This window comes from Phodopus roborovskii, unplaced genomic scaffold (genome assembly GCF_943737965.1).
Source record: "Phodopus roborovskii unplaced genomic scaffold, PHOROB, whole genome shotgun sequence".
Lineage (NCBI taxonomy): Eukaryota > Metazoa > Chordata > Mammalia > Rodentia > Cricetidae > Phodopus > Phodopus roborovskii.
The window spans coordinates 7077452-7097490 of record NW_026126433.1 but is presented as its reverse complement, the minus strand read 5'-3'; the positions used below and the strand labels follow the sequence as shown (position 1 = coordinate 7097490).

The 20039-nt window shown below is 37.8% G+C and overlaps 1 protein-coding gene across 1 annotated transcript in view; it reads right to left on the bottom strand.

The window, feature by feature from the left end:
- LOC127223341 (EGF-like and EMI domain-containing protein 1) overlaps positions 1-20039 on the bottom strand; it is a 650856-nt gene that overhangs the window by 315346 nt on the left and 315471 nt on the right. The window lies entirely within an intron of this gene.

Below are 20039 nucleotides of genomic sequence, written 5' to 3'. Positions count from 1 at the left end.
TTCCTGTCCATTGGCCAAAACAGCTTTATTTATCAACCAATAAGATAAACATATATTCACAGCATACATTCCCCATCTTCTATGTACCTATCTATAATCTATTTATATCTATCTCTTGTCTATCATCTTCTCATCGATCCATGAATCTCTCATATATGTATCTATCTATGTATCTATCTATCTATCTAATCTTATCTTATCTCTGCCTTTTCTTACTAAGAGGTAGGAGAAGTTGCTTCATTAGCCCACCATCATGACCCACTACTTCAACACAGTCCCAGGGACTGTGGGGACATTTGAAACCATGAAGCAAAATTGGTTCTCTAAAAAACTGTTTGCCTTAGGTATTTTGTCACAGCAACAAAGACTTGACATGCACAGTGGTATTATTAAAGCATGAGTTTTATTTGGGAGCCTGGATGGCAATGAATAAAACAAATTTGGACTGAGGCTCTGCCAGGAACATCTAGCTACTGAACTACATTTTGAGTTTTCAATCAGAGGAACTGAGTAGCTTTGTGACTAGGGAGAATCCAGTGATTTCAACTGTCAATCTGAGGTTCTTTAACACATCTTAACACCCAGTATCTCTGGAAATGTTTCTGTATGAGTTTCATGAACCCACAGACACAATTTCCTCAGGATCATGGCAGTGCCAGTATCAGGATGGCAAGGCCATATCACCCATTGTAATAAGATCTTAATGAAGTCATCTTCCAGGACTAAAGTATTATTTCCCAATTTTCATGCATTACACTCTAAAATGAAATCGCCAGTTAGAGGCAGAGACAGATTCCCAATCTTTTGTCACCAAACAAAGCTTCCAGTACTGGGGTTGAGTTACATCTAATTGAGTTGTTGGTCAAAGGGTACCATGGAAATTCCAAACAACCCAGGTTGTTGCTATGACTATGGGTTCCTTTGTACAAACTAACAGCAGGGCCCCATTGCTGAAGATAACACCTATGTATGGTGCCTACATAAAACCTTTCCCCTGTGTTCCTGCATTGTTAGTAAGGAATATACTCTGCAGGCTCACAAAACAGTAGCAAACACCAAACCAGCCACAAAACCTTTACAATGGTACCCTGCCTGGAAGATATGCTAGGGAAATGATGACACAATACTTGTGGGGGTAACCAACCAATGTCTGATTTATCTTAAGGCCCTCGCCATGAACTGGAACCCATACTTGACACTGGTCCAGAGACTAGGTAACCAGGGACTAGGAGCAAACTAGGTAATGTTAGTCTAAAAAACAGTGTAGCAATCATGTGATTCATAATGGTATTCTGCTATACTCACAGATCAGTGCCTTATTCAAATATCATCAGAGAAGCTTCCCCTGAAGCACATGGGACAAATATAGAGACCCACAGCTAGACATTCACAGAGAGAGAGACAAAAAGAACACTCATCCCTAAATAGGTTGTATCCATCAAATCCCTCCTTTCAGACAGAGCTCAGGGAACCTTGGAAGAGAAGGCTGAAATAACCTAAGAGCCCGAGGGATAGAGGACATCAGGAGAACAAGGTCCTCTAAGACAACATGAGCAAAGCTGGACCTACAGAGGTCTGCACTAGGTCCTCTGTTTACATTATGGCTTTCAGTTTGGTGTTTTTATGGGATTCCTGAATGGGTCCCTGATTCTTGAGACTTCTCTTGGGTTCATTTCCTTCTGTTGCGTTGTCTTATCCAACTTCGATGTAACAGTTTCATTTGATCTTATTGTATTTTCTTTTGTTATATTAAAAAAAAAACGGAATAAGTGAATAAATAAACATCTAGTCACTAAGGGAAAAGTCAACTGAAGTTTCATTTATATACCTGCTGGGAGATGGTAAAAAAATAAATCTGTTTTCAGTTTTCTCCAATAGAGTGACCCTGGGTTTATTAACTACCCCAAGATAGGCCTCATGTTCAGGAGTAGTTGACCATATGGATTCTTTGTTAGTATGTGTGTGTGTGTATGTGCTTGCTTTTATTTGGTTACAGCTTGGTACTTTTTTCTTTTTGGGTGTGGTTTTATTTTGTTTTCTTTGTTTTGGGAGGTTATTATTGTATTGTGTTGGTATTTGTTTTGGTTTTATTTGAGAAAGAACTTAAAGTTGTGCGGCAGGGAAAGTGAGAGAAGCTGGAAGGACTTGGGGGGAGAGGAAGAAGATGATCAAAATATACTTAAATTTAAAAAGTGTTTTAAATAATAAAAATATAATAAAAATAATAACAATAGAAAAAAGAAACATGAACACATTCCTTCTTTTCATTAAAATACAATAGAAAGTTGAGTTTTTTTCACAAAATGTCCTACTGACAACCCTGTGTTCATTATTCATCCAAACATAACTGCTTGACTTGGGAAGAAAGTGTACATTTTCTAATTGTCACTTGTAAAATATTATTTCCAACATGTGCTACATTTGAAAGTGGTTACAGTGACTTCATTGTGGGATTTGCCTACCTCTCAGCAGTGGCTCAGTAGCATCATAGACAAGCTGTGTCTTCAGAAAGAACATCTATCTATTACACGAATCACGGCAGGTAATCTCTCTGTTGAATTTAGCCAAGATGAGTGAAGTTTTAATTGCTAACTCCTTCTGAGTCCCAGTTTATGGGGTTGTATTAGTCTCTAAAAATAAACACCTATAAAAACGTATGGCTTGTCTGCAGTAGGTTGTACCCCTCCTCACCCCCACTAGCTGGGAGCCAGCACTCCCCTTTCCCTTGCTCTCCTTTCAAATGTCATAAAAGCTTTTCTCCTTCTTCTGGGTGACCTGCTCTAATTGGAGCTCATTTTGTGTCTTGGCCTTTCTGATCGCCCCGCAGGCTTCTGCTGTTCCCTTGCATCAGCCCTTGCTGATCTGTGCTTGTTCCATTCAGGGGATAATTGCCTTTTGCATTTCAGATCTCAAAAACAGACCTGCTTTACAGATGGTGGTCTCCTGTGGCTTCCTTGTCTTTTCTTTTAATCTGGGTGGCTATCTCTGCCCTTTGCCTTTCATTCTCCCCCACCCCCTCAACTTTTAAAGTGATTCTAGGACTTTGTTCCGAGGGATAGCCCCCTCAAATATACTAAACTTAATCTGTTTTATCCATCTCTTAATTCTCCCTCTTTTTCTCCTCTTCCGACCATAACCACTGTTTCCCCACCACTTCATCCCCTAAGGAAGCTGAGTACCATAATTACTCTACTTGCCACCCAGTGAGTCACTAGTATTCTAGTAGTCCCTTTCATCTAGTACCATTGCAATAACTTCAAACAAATATTGTTCCCTTTGTGATGAACCTAAGACAATAAACCTCTAGAGCTGTATAACCCAGAACCTTCTTTTCCCAATGCTGCTGTCTTCAAAAACTCAGTTATTTTCTCACATTAAAGCTCCTTTGTGTAAGACAGGGTCTCTTTCCTTTATTTTAGTTCAGTTAATCATTTTATTTTTATTTACATATTTATAAAGCACATAAGGCAATGCAGCACGTTAAGTGCAATAAAGAGAACCAAAATAAAAAACAGCCTTTGCCCCAAGAGCTTATACCCTATGTTTACATATTTCCAGTGTTTTTCAGAAATGCTCTCAATGAGTCTTGCTAGAGAATGCTTTCTTATGCAATAGCAACTGTAATATCTGGAGAGGCCAGACAACTGAGAAATACATTTATTTTATTCCACACATAGCTATCAGGGTTGTAAATATGTAAATCATTTCCAGTCTTTCACACCTGAATGAATGGATTATAGCTGGCAGGAAACTGTTTGTAGTAAAGATTTAATTAAGACAGAAATGGAAGAGTTTTCTTAGGACAAACAGGATTATGACATTTCTTAGATAACATGGGAAATTTATGGATGTGTCATGTCACCCAACTGAACATTGTTTCGTTGGATTGCTTTTTTTTTCCTCTGTGTAGCTAGAGCTAGATGGCTGTTGAATATATCAGGAAGCAAAATCATGAAATGCTGATTTTTTTTTTTTTTCAGAGTGCAATGGTAGCATACCAATCAGGAACCTTTGGACAAGAATACAGTCTCACAGTTGGAAGTTAGGGTTCATATATCCATATATATATATATATATATATATATGTATATATATATATGTATATATATATATGAATGTATGTATATATATGCACACACATATAATAGGTATATATATTACATATTATGCATATATATAATGGGTACATATAGATATTGCATATTTGTATATAATAGATGTTTCAATGAAGCTTCTCAAAAATAATATATATACATATTAATATATATACATATATATGTATATATATATATATATCATCACAAAAGGTAATTTTCTATGAGTACAAGAAATACCTAAGAGTAGAAAGTGACAGCTCCCTGAGGTTAGAAAATAATTTGTTAGTAAAGACTCTGAGGTAACCATGTAGTAATCAAGAAATTTGGAACCTAGAAATGGCCAGCTTGCTTGTCTGCCTTATCTGTTCTCAGATCATCTTGCAGTTTCCTTGCATAAAGCTCACACTGCCCTCAGGTGCTGAAATTGCATCTCTGGCTTTACCATAAGATCTTGAGTTCTTTGATGGATGGTATCTTTGATCCCCATATCCCCAGGGCCCTGCACAGTCTGACACTAAATAGGCTTTACAGTAAATGCCAATTGACTCAATTAATGAAATAAGGGATAGATAGGTAGGTAGGTACATGATAGATAGATAGATAGATAGATAGATAGATAGATGGAATTAATTGAACTGAACTAATCATAAATGGTAATTTTATCTTCTGAGTTTAATCACTGTTCACTCCAACTCTCCCAGGAAATCTATTCATGTTCCTCATTTCGTTTCTCCCTAAATACACAGACATCAGTCGAATGATTCCAAAGGGTGCATCACTGATTAGAATTCCTATTTTTGCTTCAAATTAGAACATGTAAAAGTCTTTTTGAGTCTGTGTCACCAAGACTTTCACCAAACACTAAGCCATTACCACCCTTACAAGACTCTTGTCTGTGGTGACTGTCTAGATATTCTTACTGGCTTTGTGTGTTTCTGTGGGTGCTCATGTGACAGCCAGTGGGAGGACTGGGTGGCTTCCTTTGTTCTCCTTATTTTTCTGGTTACTTTTTGAAACAATGTCTCTCACTAAGCTCAGAATTCCTCAATTTGGCTGACCTGGCTCTCCAGTAAGTCCTTTGAGCCCTTAGGATCCCCTTGTCCCTGCTGAGGTGCCACTAGAATGATGAAAGCAGGACACAGTATCTGGTTGATCTTTTGTTTTTATCATCTGCTGGTTGTGTTGTTGTTGCTTCTACCCGAGTGTTGGAGATCAGGACCCAGCATCAAGCACTTTACCAATGGTGTCATTGCTCTGGTGCCCCCTCACATTGTCTTTTCATGTGAACACATTTTCTATCAACACCACAACATCTTTCTACTTCCTCGGGAAACTTTCTAAAAGTATTTCAGAGGTTTAAAAAAAAAAGGAATAACATAATATCATTTTTCATTTTCATTTAGAGACCTTTACTTCTGCAGACTTACCAATAGCATTTTTATATGCATAACCTCACTGGAGGTATTGTGCCAGCTGTAAGAACCAGAAGAGGTCACACTTTAACCAATCCAGTGCCCTTAGGTGACAGATGTTGTTGGGTCAGGAGCAGAGCTCTGCACCTCTCTGTCTCCTTGCACTGTGCTGTGTGCTTGTGTGTGGAGTCACCTTTCCCCAGCTCCTTGTCACCTCGAGTGTACCGTGCATACCATGTGTATCCAGTATGCTTCCATCAGGTCTTGCTTGTGGAAGGGAAAGCTAAACTCCCCTTCCAGGAGTAGTCATTAAGTAACTTTAATGGCTTCCTGCAGAGCTACAGGATGGAGGGGTGATGGGGTGGTGGCAGGAAATGGTGGCTCCTCAGGAAGAACACAACTGAAGTCAGAAGCAGAAACCACTGTTAAGAGCAATTAAATGTGAAGGATTTGGTAGGCGGAAAATCATTCACACTTTGCAAATAACAATCACAGTAAAATCACAGTTGAATGCTAAGACAAGGATGGATGGGAAAGGAACACACCTTCCACACAGTCATCCCCCTAGGCTCTACCCCTAGCTTGGGGTGGAACATACAACTTCTTTCCTGAAGACATACTTTCCACCCTACTCCTTACCCCTCTTTGGGGCATGCATTTGAGCTTCATTCTCTGAGGTCAAAAATATTAAACAGAAAGCAAATTTTGTTTATATAATTCTAGTCTACAAATAGAAGCAATTGTAGCAATACAAAGCAATTTTTTTTTTCTAACCACTTAGGATAACCACATGTTAATTTAATTTCAAACAAACAATGCATCACAGCTCAGGAAGTACCATCATCATCTCCTTCTATAGGACGAAAGGTCCTTTTGATCATCAAATAATTAAACTTAAGCTGAGGAGACTACTAATTGGATAAGAGCTCTTGTTGAACAGGCATGAGGAAGTAAGTTCAGGGCCAATGCTCCTGTAAAAGTCTGCCTATATCCCTGTGTCAGCACTGTGTGGGGTGAAGCAGGAAGGTCTGCTGGGCATCCTGGCCTCCAGCCTAGCTCCAGGTTCAGAAAAGAACCCTGTGTTAAAACAACGAGGCAGACAGTGATGGATCAGGTCACATAGCATCTTCTTCTGTCCTCTGTAGTGCTCCTGGGTATAGGTATTTGTGTAACTACACCACAGAGGCACACAAATTATAAATTAGAAAATATGAAGTAAAATTAAAATTAAAAACTATAGATGTGATCACAGTGTCTTGCAAAAGCAATTGAGCGATGATATCAAATCTTATAGAAATGAGCCAATGATTTGCAGTAAAGCAATATTTTTAACACAAGACCTAGGGGCCACAATGGTGGCATTTATCTTGCTTTAATGCACAAGTTATCAAAGATTCATTCCCATCAGATGATATAACATCTGATTTACTCTTTTACTTAGGAATTCCTGTGGGAAATGCTGATAGTTTGATCAGCTACTGACTTCCTTTTGCTAAATGTCTAGAACACATAGGTAAAAAGCCAAACACTCTGGTTCTGCTGTGACTTTAAACACAGTGACATGAAATGTGAGGGGAGACCAATAGCTTCATTTCTCAAGTCCAGGATCCAGGGTAAGAGGAATCACAATTCTCTGATTAGGTCATAATTTCATCATAACTGCTCAAATTACAGTTCTGCCCAACCAGAGAATGCAAGAGACCCAAAGGAAAAGTATCTTCTCTTCCACTGTCAAATTGTTACCACATGGATAACATGAATGACAGAGTCTGGGTGTAGAGCCAAAGAAGTCAACCTTTCAAAAATTGTCCTCTTGCCATTCTGTGGTAGATCAGGGATAGTTTCAGGACGACACATGCTTGTGCATATTAAATTCAAACTTCTCAGTGTAAGTTCAGGAGCTGAAGGAAAGTCCTTTGGCTAATTCTTGTAAACACTGGTCGAGTCAACAAGACAGGCAATGAAAATAGGCATTCACAAATTCCATGGAAGTTTTGCATGAGAGGAACACCATTTGTTTGTTTGTTTGTTTGTTTGTTTGTTTTTTATTGGAGTTGAACCCAAGGCCCTGCTTATACTAAGCAAGTTTTCTACCTCTGAGCAAAACTCTAAGTTCAAGGGAATTACTTTGATCTAAGATAGTCAAATGCAATTTTTAACGAAATGGCAAAGTCTGACTTAGGCCTCCCAAGGCTAGAGCTATTCCTGGGTACAGTGTGTGGAGAATAACGGAGAGATTATAGGTGAAATTATTACTATCCTATTAAGTGTTTGTGGAACAGTACAAAACTTATAGGCAACTCGATGTCTTCATTCTATTATTTCTTTATTCTCCTTTTACTGTTGCCTCCTCTCCCAAATTCTACAGAGGACTGACCAGTTGGAAGACATTAAGTTAATTTAATAGAAAAAAATGTTAGGGGATAAGGTAGGAGGGGGAAAAAAACAAATTTCTGGAAACATAAGTAAAGAGGAGCATTAGGCTCAGAGACTATAAACTGGCAGCAGGAAAGGGATACAGTAGAAAGCCTGTATCCCAGCAAGTCTCATAAGATTTTATTTCTCTTTGACAGAACCAGCATCTAAGGCTGTGAGAAGCAGAGAGCTACTGAACACCCAGAGTATATCCAGGAAGGGTACAGCAGCAGAAGGCCAGACCATTCCAGCATAAGTGAAAGAATGAAGGATTTCTCCATCTTCCTTTTGAATCTTGGAAAAGAAGGGTGCTCAGAACTACAGGGAATGACTTCCAAATTAGTGCACATGGTCTCTGCTCAGCAGGGGACCAGCAGAAGAGTACTGGGATTTTAATGATGCATAGTCTTTTTAAATTCATATTTCTCACCCTAGATTGAAAGGCCTTGGCCTACATCCCCGTCTGCATGGTAGCTGGTTATCAGATGCAGACTGTGCATCACTTGCATGCCTTGGTACTCAGTTTTCTGAAAAGGTACCTTGAACTATCTAGTACCAGTTGAAAAGGGAACAGTAGCATCTGGCTAGGACTGAAGCAAGTATTATCATGGACTCAGGAGTGCTGGGGAGCAGGGATTTTTTTCTCCAGGGTCATCTGGGGAATGAAGGAAGGAGGGGAGGAGAGTAACAGCCCTTAGAACAACTATCTGAAGCACTTTGTGATAGTTAGAAAGAGACACACACGTGCCCAATTTTCTTCCCTAATACTTATAGGAAATTTAAAAAAAAGAACTTCTCTCTCAGGGATAGAGTAGTCTTCCCCCTTCAAACTGTTTCATTTGCATGTCAATGATTACTGTCTCCCCATGAGGAAGAAGAGAGAAACAGGCAGGCATGTTTTGATTGTGTTCCTTTCTTCTGTCTTTACCTGTCAGCTTCTAGCTCATTTTTAGTGACTAAATGATTTAACTCTGCTTATGGAAAACACTTGATATACCTTTTATTTAAACTCAGAGTTTAGTGCTTAAAAAAGAGACCTGAGCAAAATATTTCACACACTATTCCCGGGAGAGCTCAGAATTAAATTGTTAAATGTTCTATTATAATGAAATTTAGTATAATCAGCAGGGGAGTAGCTTTTGTCCATTTATCAGTTTTTCTAGCTACACTTTATTTTTTTAATGCAAGGAAGGCAGAATTAGGAGGCACCACAGGTGGAAAGTCTTATACAATAATAGCATATTTTATCAAAATGGCAGTTTTTAACTTGGAAATGTTAGGCCATTTTATAGTGATGGCCTATTAACAATAACAGCTATCAGATCTCCGTATGTTCAATATGTAAATTCATGTAGAATGAAGAAAGCACTTAAAGAATTAATTCACCTTGCCTAGATATACTCATAAGCTTAGTCACTTCTAAATGCATACAACTATAACATGTTTAAATTTTGTATTTTATATGATATTGAAAAGATATGCACTTGTAGAGTTTGGTATTCCTGAAGTCTGAAGCAACTGTGATGTTCAAAGTTCCCTTCAGGTTTTCAAAGGGACCCACAGTCCACCCTTCATTGAGTAAGCTCTCTCTGAGGCACATGTGCAAGAAAAATGCTTCCCCTGGCATTTCCTGTCTGGAGACTAAGCTACACCTCTAGGTCCAGTTACTGTCCCAGGGTTTGGTTGGAATCCAAGAATCCACAAGGAATTACTGAATGATTGACAAGTCATGTCAAGCTTGAGTGGGCTACAGAATTTGTAAAATGAGACAGTAGTTCAAGGTAAGTGTATCACCTTAAGTGAATGAAGAGAACACTCGATTCCACTCTAGTAGAAGAAGATTCTAAATTCCAGTGAGAGCAAAATCTGTATTTTGTGAAAAAAAATGCATTATAATTTAGAAATGTCTTCTCAGATTAGCAAATGCTGACACCCCTAAGGCACAATGATTGGTTTTCCTCTCTCCTTGACCCTCATCCTCCTGTCTTTTAAGGTTTTATTCATAGCATAGTAATAAATTTAGTTTTGGAAGCTTGAGGATACCATAGCCACGTACAGTCAACCAGTATTATTGAAAATGCCTTATGAAAAGCAGTAAAGGTTCTGTCATTTAGCCTGATAACCTTGTTCAATCCCTAGGACCCAAAGAATAGAGAGAACCAACTTCTGCAAGTTGTCCTCTAACCTGCACACTCACAAATATGTAAATACATGCTGCTGCACACATATGTGTCAAAAATAAATTTAAAAATTGTGTAGGAACTTATATCAGCAACTTAAAACTGGAATAAAATAATATGACAGAAAACACTAGAGAATAGTCTACTAAAACAATTGAGTCTGGGAGATGAAAGTAGAAATGCAGGGCAGTGGCCCTTTCAATAGTATGTATGGATATCAATGGTCCAAGAATAATTTAGGAAAGAAGACTTAGTTTGAGTCACTGATGAAAGTAGCTTTTTATAATCTTAAACATTATGGTTGGTTGTCCTTTAACACACTTTTCAGATTTATATCTAAACTAACAATCTTGTCTTCATACCTCTTTATTAAATTTCTCATAAATAGCTACTCAATCATTTATCTAATCTCAAATTTTATTGAACCAGTTATTATTAATTAATAAGATAGATGAGATCTTTAACATGTGTTCCTTTTATTTTTATATGGTGCATATACTAGTTAGCATTTTCTAGAGAAGAATGACTAAGAGAAAAGATACATACATAAGGATTTATTATGGCAACTGGCTCACAGAATGATGGAGTATGAATGTCCAATATGTTGTTAACAAATCTGAAGGCCAGGAAACCCAATGGTACAGTTGATATCAGGATCACATCTATTGCTTGAGGTTAGGGTGAGTTAGTGGTAAACAGTGTTGTTATAAATCCCAAGGTGGGAAGGGCTAAGAACCAGGGCATCTGATGTTCAAGAACAAAAACACTGACTTTTCAGTGCTAGGGATGTGAATCTGGTATGGAGGGGGTGAATCCACTCTCCTTTCTTTCTTTCTTTTTTTTTTCTTCTAACAGGACTATTGGATAAATAGCATTAATTATGTCTCCCTACATTGGTGAGAGAGTAAATCTCATATCTGTTGCATTATCTATTGATTGGAATGGTAATCTTGTACAGAAATACTCTTACATACACTCAGACACACTCATAATTACACCCAGAATTTCTGTTTTACTGGGTGTCCTGAAACACAGTTAGGTTTAATTATGATTAAGCATCAGATAGGAGTCATACTTTGAATAGTTAAGCTGATATTTCTAACAGTAAGATTGCCGTTTTATAAAAGTTGACTTTGACATATGAATATAATGTCAATGAAAACTATATCTCTTAGTCTTTTTCTTCTTCAAAATTCTTCCAAAGTCATGGTTAGAAAATGTATTCACTGACCTCTCCAAATCACTCTATTTCTTCATTTCAAATGATTTTGTTATTGCTTCTCTTTATTTTCAAGTTTAAGCTCCAAGCACATAATATCATTCATATTTCTCTAAGAATTATCCACAAGAAGTTGAAATCCTTGGAGTAATTTTTAAACTAAGCAAAGCGTCAGAGGACAGATAGCTAATCTCTTCCCAGGGTGGACAGTTCCTCAGGGTGTGAATTGGTGGTTGGGGCTGCAGTATCAATCTGTCACTTGCTCACAGGGAGCTCAACTCCACAGCCAGCTGCTTTGTGAAGAGAAACTTTGAAAATGTCAGGGAAAGGGTAAAAGCACAGATATTACAAACTCAAAATAAATACAGTGGTGGCGCGAGGCATTTGTTGACTTAGCACAAAACACCATGTGACATTTACAAAAACAGCAAAATAACTACATGGAAATTCAGTTCATCAGTAACTGGAATTTAGTAATAAAGATGTCAGAATCTGAGGACAACTGAGTTATAGTAAAGCCACAGCAAGGCTCTGGCTCAGAATTTTCACATTCCAACATGGCTTCCATCTGCTTGTTGGTATCATTTTGATTTAAAGTCTACATAAAGCCTTCCTTTGTGCAGTGGCTTCTTCATTGGGAACAGAAATTCTCTCTTTTGCTTCTCTGCCTATATGAGGATGATCCTAAGGCTGGAGAAAATGTTTACTGGAATTGAGGCATTGTCAACCACATACCAGCAAACTCCAAGTCCATTGCTCTCCCAAAGGAGAAGAGCAATAGTGGAGATCCTCATGCCTGGACACTTGGCAGGTGTATTAGCAACTGCTCTGGCCTGAGTGGTAAGATAGCTCTGACATGTCAGTGGAGATCTTTGGGAGTTGCTCAAGAAGTCCTCTCTCATTTTCATGTTCAAGCACAGAATTACTGAATCTGCAACAGGCCAGATCACATTTGCAGCTGAAGTCTTCAATGACATGAATTGCTTATGTAAGTAGTAAGTGTTACACTTGGCAAATCTGGTAAGGGTATGCAAAACATCCCTGCCATTGCCGCTTTCATGGCACAAATTAGTTAACCAGTTTAATTGGTCAGATTTCTCACTTTCCTTTTCTAAATCGAGACCTAGAGAGTTAAATTCCACCATGAGGCAATTTAAAATAAAAAGTAACAAACTCGTATAATAACATGTTTATAGATTACTGTAAGAAACTCATAATTCATAGTATATTTTAAAGTCACTATTTGTCTTAATTTAATGCTTTATTAGTTTCCTCACTATTTATAATAGTAACTTTCAAACTCATAAAGGAAATACAGAGAAATATATTAATATGAAAATTCCACATAAAAACATGGTAAATTTCTTACTGTTTATAGACTCATTAAAATTTGTATTGCTATTGACAACTGTATTGCCATGCAGTTGAACAACTCAAGGGCAGATGGAATTAAATGTGTATCTAATTAATTCATAAAACTCTCTGTGATTCGTGAAATCAAAGATTCTCTAGGAGGGAAATGGGAAGTGATGGAAAGATACAGTCCCCTTGAAAATGAGGAGACATTTGTATTGTTCCCAGGTCAGAATACATGAGACTGCAAGAGATGAATCAAAGACATGTGGGTGATACAGAAGCCAAGGGATTCAATCTTTCATTATAGAAAACAGGAAAGTGTGTGCTATATCCAATTATTACCTAATGGCTTGATTCTTACAAGGTATTCCTTCATTGTGGAAACTTACAGAATGAACGCTATCAAGTGGGAAGCAATGACTCAGAACCTTGTAACCCACAGGAACAATGGTCTACTTCCCTGAACACAGATATCATATTGGGTCAGCAAAACCTAACTTCTACAGATCCTCAACAACTGTGCTCAGTAGAACCTGCCCTTTATTGCTCTATAACTTCAATATTGAAACAGTTATTCCATGGTGACCATTCAAAGTATGGAACTTGGCACTATAGTTCAATTTCTGGTTCCTATGTTAGGATTAATCATAATTTCTAAAATAGGGAATAATTCTAACAAGTTTTAAAATGAGCAAGTGACTTATAGTGACATTTCAAAAACAAAGAAAACATATTCATTACTCCGTTGACATAATCTACAGACAAAAATTTGCTCTATATGGAATTAATAAAGTGCCATCAGCAAAGGATTTATGACATGAACTCTAAGAAATAATTTTGTAAATATTCCTAGGAAAATGCTGCTGTTCAAAAAGAACAAATTGAGTGGAGGGGATTGCTCAGTCAGTCAAAGTACTTGCCTCATAAGTCTGGGAAACTGAGTTCAAATCCCACGAACCTACATAAAAGTTGGAGGTTTAGCAGGAATGTAGGTAATAGTCTCAGAGCTTGTACTGGGACATGGGAGGGAGAGACAGGAGGGTAACTATCCTTGTGTATAGAGAACAAAACAACAAAGATTACTGTATCAAAGAAGGTGGACTGCAAGCCAGAATCTGAGATTTTTCTCTGATCTCCACACATGCACTATGGTACCTGTGCACCTGTATATAAATGCACACACACACACACACACACACACACACAATAAATTAAATTAAATAAAAAGAACCATTTATAACTTCCTTGATTACTGTGGTATGTAAACAAATAATTGGCACACCTATAACAGTCATGTTTTCTTTTTTAGCAGTATATAATCTCATGCAGAAGACTAGAAAACCTCACAAAGGGCCCTGTGGGGTCGAGACTGCACCTTTGTGAGTCTTTATCTATGTAGAAAATTTACAAAATTTACAAAAGCTGGACTTAACTTTCTTATGACTACTTAGCTGACAAATACTGGAACTAATGACATCACTTGAATTTTATTCAATACAACTTGAATTTCATTGTTATATCTCAATGTGAATTACAAAATGTGTATAACATTTGATATGTTTCCTACCTTGGGGACAACTAGCAAAATAAACATTCTCATTTTCTGGTATTTAAAACTACTTCAAACACAAAATGTAACCGATATCATGACAGAAAGGTTGGAAAACTTACACCAAGCATGATGATTAACTCCAATGACAAACATTCCCACAACACATAAAAATATGTCCATGGCCAGATGTGCCCAAAAGAAAACCTGCATTTAATTTCTTCTACATTATTCATTTCAAAAAGTAAGAGAGGAGTCTTTTTCATTTCACTGTTCATTTCTACAATAACCAGAAAGGATATCAATTATTTTTGCCAGACAGGCTGTCACTGCCCAGGGTAAGTAAATACAGTTTTTGGAAGGTTTCATCTGAAAGGAAGTAAAATATGTGTCACATTCTTAATCAGCTGTCAGGCACCTTTTATCCTAACAGAAGAAGAGAGGATTGCCATTTTCAAAAAAAAAAAAAGATAGAAACTCTTGAGTGTTTTCTAAAAAACAAAAAATATATATAAGTATTAGAGATGGTTTTCAAACGTGTGGCAATTGGGACAAGTAGTTTTCCCATGCAAGAATTTGTAATCTGGGAAATGAACAAATGAACAAAGGTCTTTAATAAAGACCTTTTACTTTAGTAAAGTAAACCGCCTAGATAAAGGGCAAACCAGGAGCCCCAACAAAGTGCCTTCTACAAAGTCAGGCTGAAACCAGAGCCCCAGCACCTGTTCTTGATAATGGGAAGAATACACAGACAGACAAACACATAGTCCACTGAGCACTCCATAATTTGACATTTAATAACAATAACGAAATTAAAATGCATTCCTAAAAGAATACTGAATCAAAGATCACTCAACAAAACAGAATGAATGCAAGAGCCCAATGAATTCCTTAACAGAAAGGAAAATAAGAGTAGACAAGAAAAATATTGTTAATAAATGCCATTTTGAGTATTTTCCATATTAAGTGCTTCAACATGCATTTAAAAGGACTGCTCAACCATGCTAAATCCAAACGAAATACCAAAAAAAAAACCAAAATATAAACCAACATATAAAACAAGAAACAAATACAAAAAAAGGAAGACAAAAATATTAGTGTCACATTATAAGTAGATGTCATATCCTGCATCCCAAATCACACAAAGCTCAGCATTTATCATAGTCCTGGGTTCTTTCAGCTCTTCTGTGACCTTGCCTCCTTTAGCAGACTACTGAGTGACATGTGACTATCCTGGTGCAGAGGCACAATGTCCCTTCTCTCCCTAAGTCCTTCATGGCAGCAAGCAGCTGATATGCTGCTAAGTCCAAACCTCTCTGAAAAGTGGGCTGAGGACAAATGTGATTATTTTGGTTTGACATGTTTATTTCTAAAACTAGATGTAATTTTTTTTTTCCTTTGCTGTGGCAGGTTCGTTTTCCTGGATTTTCCTAATTTAATCATCGATTCTGTTCTATTCTTGACAGGCACAGCTGTCAGAAATACTCTTAAAACTGTCAGTCTTGGGACAAGATGAAAATATCAAGATTAGTGAAAAAAATTAAACCGCATTTGTAAATGGAAAGATGAAACTAGGCAAAGCCTGGGGTCAGGACATGAACATTTTAAAGGACATTATATTCTTGATGGAGTCTAACAAGAAAAAGACCATGCCAAAAGCCTGATAACCAGACTCAAACTTACCCTAAAATATTTAATCAATTAACTTAAGACCTTTCCATGATTCAATAAGTGAATACTGAGTACTCTTAATTTATAAACATTCCTCTCCCAATGCCTTAGCTTCAAAACAGAAGCATAAAGAAAAATTAAGCATACGCTAACTATAGTAAATAAAACAGTAATGAAACATACTACTAAAAGTAGCTTACTGTTAATGAAACTGTATCTAGAATGGCAGAGGCTAACTGAGTATCAGGAATCAAGGATCAAAGGGCAGGAGATCGAGCTGTGCATCACACTGAAATCACATGGGGTGTACAGGAAGCTGATGAGAACAGCTTGCCTTTTAGCACACTGGTCCAAAGCCCAGCTCTCAGTGACGCACTAATTACTCAAAGGTAGTGCAATTTCTTATTTGCAATCATGTTAGGAGACTTAGAGTTTGGGGGAGCTTGGCATACATGGCTCTGCCCTAAAGCCATAACTTTCTCACACAGCTTGACAACTGAGCTGATAAAAAAAAAAAAAAAAAAAAAAATCTTAGCACTAAGAGAAAGCAACACCACTCCAGAGTGTAAACCACTAACCTTATATAGTCAAAGTGCTCTAATGCTTTATTTTATTGAAGTGTGTTTTGTGGGAAGGCCAGTTCGGAGTGTCATTAGCGTTTCCAAAGATTAACCCAGTATCACTAACAGCAAAATTGATGAGTCTGTGTAATTGAGACTGCCTATAATTATATTTTAATCAGTAAAGAACATTTAACAGCATTTTCCAACCCAGTGAAAGATCTTCAGTCGGCGCGGAAGTCTTCACAGACAAGCACTCGGGAAGAGAGCAGTTAAAGAGAGTAAATCAAAAGCAGCCCTTCAATGAAGCTGTTAGCCACAACGTCAGCACCCACCATGGAGCAGGGGCTTGTTACAGATCGATTCATTCTGCTGATCAAAGCTGAAGAATCGTTCTGCAGCCGGCTTCATATCAATAGACAATTTTGTGTAGTACATCACATACACACACAAAATAAGGTCTTGCAGCAATCAAGAGCACCAGAAACCTGGCTTCAAAAACGATATTTAAAGCGGATTTCTGTCGGTGATAAAGAGGGGGGGGGGTTACAGAGAGCACTGTATTAAGATGAAAGTTTGGGCCTCTTAACAAATACAAACAATCAACGAAGCCTATTTTTAAAGTTTTAATATGAAAACAAAACAAAACAAAAGAGGAACGATCCAGAAATGGTGAGTGTGTGATGCAGACCTAGATAAAGCTTCTTTCTTCAAAGTCTGAGTCTGATCAAGGGACTCTTACCTTCTGATCACTGAACATGTTTACACATCCAACTGGATATGAACATGTGGAGATTCACACAAGCTCATATCTAACATTAGGACATTAACTATTTCATAGCTTATATATTTATCCAAAAAGGAACAAAGTTCATTTGGTGAGAGGTGCTTCAATAAAGTCAGAGAATAAACAATTTTCTACAACATAGGAAGGAAAAAATAGAAGTTCAGGTCTGTTACCCCAATTGCAAAAGGTAAAAATAAACACCACACATACCCATGTGTAACAGTTTCCCAAACATTACTGTAAACATTTCCAGGGCCCTTGTCATATTCCAGTGGGCAAGGTACTTGTTGTGTGAGCAGGAAGATGAGTTCAGATCCCCAGCACCCATGTAAAGATCAAGTCATGAAGGTACACTACTGTAATGTCAGTTCTGTTGATACGGGCCAACATAAATGAGCATCCCTGGGGCTCTTTGGACAGCTGTCCCAGGAAAATTTGTGGATTCCAGGTATCACTAGAGACCCTGCCTCAAAAAATAATTTGGATATCAATCAACCAAGTAAGACACTTGGTATTTACCTATGGTCTTCACAAAACACCACATATGTGTGCACACAAAACACACACACACTTGGAGCATGCACTCATGCATTCACACATACATGTACCTTACCACACATAGCTATTTCAAGAAGAACTGTGCAATATGTAATAATTACATAAGAAATAAATACATTCAAAAGTGAATATTGGAAGAGGACATGTACAGTCAGAATTTAATTTGAAGTTAATAGCAGCATGGCCTGCGCCTAATAACATTATTGGATAAGGGAAGCAGGGAGTGACATGCCAGTCAGTGATTCCTGTTTTAAAGAATCCTGTTCAGTTTCTTTTTCCATAATTATTTCCCAAAGTAGGGATAAATCCTAGGCATAATTAATTCTCTGTTCCTGAGCTCTACAGCTCATACACCTTATTGTTATAAAACTAAAACATGATTCTGGGAATTTTATGCCACACATTAAGCTTAGATGTTATTATTTTAAAAAACACACACTCTAATAATTATTTCCAAAACCATGATTAGTTGGAAATTAATTGGTATGTAACATATTCAACATTAACAAGCATATGTTATGTAATTTTTCTCTTAGAGTTTGGAGAATGTTTTATTTCCAGAGTTAACATATTTTCTACAGCACTTCTTCTATTGTAATCTTATTGCACTGCTTGCCAAAGCTCCTGATGCAAGCTCAACTAGTGACAGAGTCAAAGACAGGACTGTGTGACTAGTCTCCACAGAAGCCACTTCTAGGATAGAGCTTCAGGTCACAAAGCAGTTAGGAAATGTTTGTTGAATTGCTGACTAGGGTAACCTTCTCAACTCTAGCCACAGAACAAAAAAACCACATATCCACTCTCTGATGGCTCATATTTAGTCTACCTTGTCCTTTAATTACTGTCACAATGTTATTCGTGTATGTGTGTGTGTGTGTATGTGTGTGTGCGCACGCGCACGCGCGTGAGCTCACGCGTGCGTGCATGCTTGTGTACTTGTGGAAGCCAACTGTTCTCTTCATCAGCATTTTATGATTTGAGAAAGGATCTCTCACACTTGCAGCTCACTGATGTGACTGCACTCGCTGGCCAGAAAACATCAGGGATCCACTGGTCTCTGCCACCTCAACACTTGGTTTATAGGTATAGCCTATATCACCTGGATTTTACATGCAGGGATTTAAACTCAGGGCATTATATTTGCAGGTAAATGCTTTAGCAACTGAACCACATCTTGAGCTCCTAACTCTCCATTTACCAGCTATCTATGGGTCTCTCTTGAGTCACACTTCCTATGGAACTTTCATATCACATGGTAGTTTGAAAGAGATGTCCTCTCATATTGTTGAACATTTCAGTATTTGGTCTCTGGTTAGTGGCCCTGTTTGTGTAGGCTCAGCATTGCCAGAAAGAGTGTATTGCTGGAGGTAGGCTTTGGGATTTCAAAAGAATCCTGCCACTCCTAGTTAGCTATCTCTTTGTTTCAAGTTGTGAACCTTCAGCTTTCTACTCCAGATGCCATGTTCTACTTGCAGTCGTACTCCCTTACTCCCTTGCCATGAGGCTGATGGACTATTATCCCTCTGGAATATATAAGACACAAATAAACTTGTTCTTCTATAAGTTGACTTGGACATGCTGTTTTATTACAGCAGTAGAAAAGTAACTAAAATATTACCTAATGTGTTTTTCATTCTAATATATCAAAAACCCTTCCCAGGAATACCGCATGGTATATATTCTTCTTAAATGTGTTCACCTCAATTCTGTCCAAAAATCACAAGAATCATTGAAAGTATAATGCTCATAATAAAATCACACACACACACACACACACACACACACACACACACACACACGAGGGGGGAATTGGGGAAACCATGTAGGACAGAGGATGACCGCATTACAAGCCTTGTAGTTAGTTCTTTAGAACAGATAGACAAAAAGAAATTAATGTTGAAACATACTAAAAGGAAATGAACACAAAGAAGATAAGTTGCCTGGCAACATCTAAAATGAATTCATTCTTCCATGTGAGTTTTATACAGTGAGTTTTGAGCATATTCAACCTCCCAGGTAGACCCTCCAATCCTCCTCGCCCCATTCCTGCCTACTCCTTCCTCCCCAACTTCATGCCTTGTTTGTTTTGCTGTTGTTGCCATTGTTGTTTTTAAAACACATGGGCTCCATTCCGTGCTGCCTATATAACCCGTTGTGTGGGGCCATCTACTGGAGCATGGTTAACCTCTTGGAAGGCATATACTCAAAGAACCTGACTTTCCCTCTTCCAGAAGC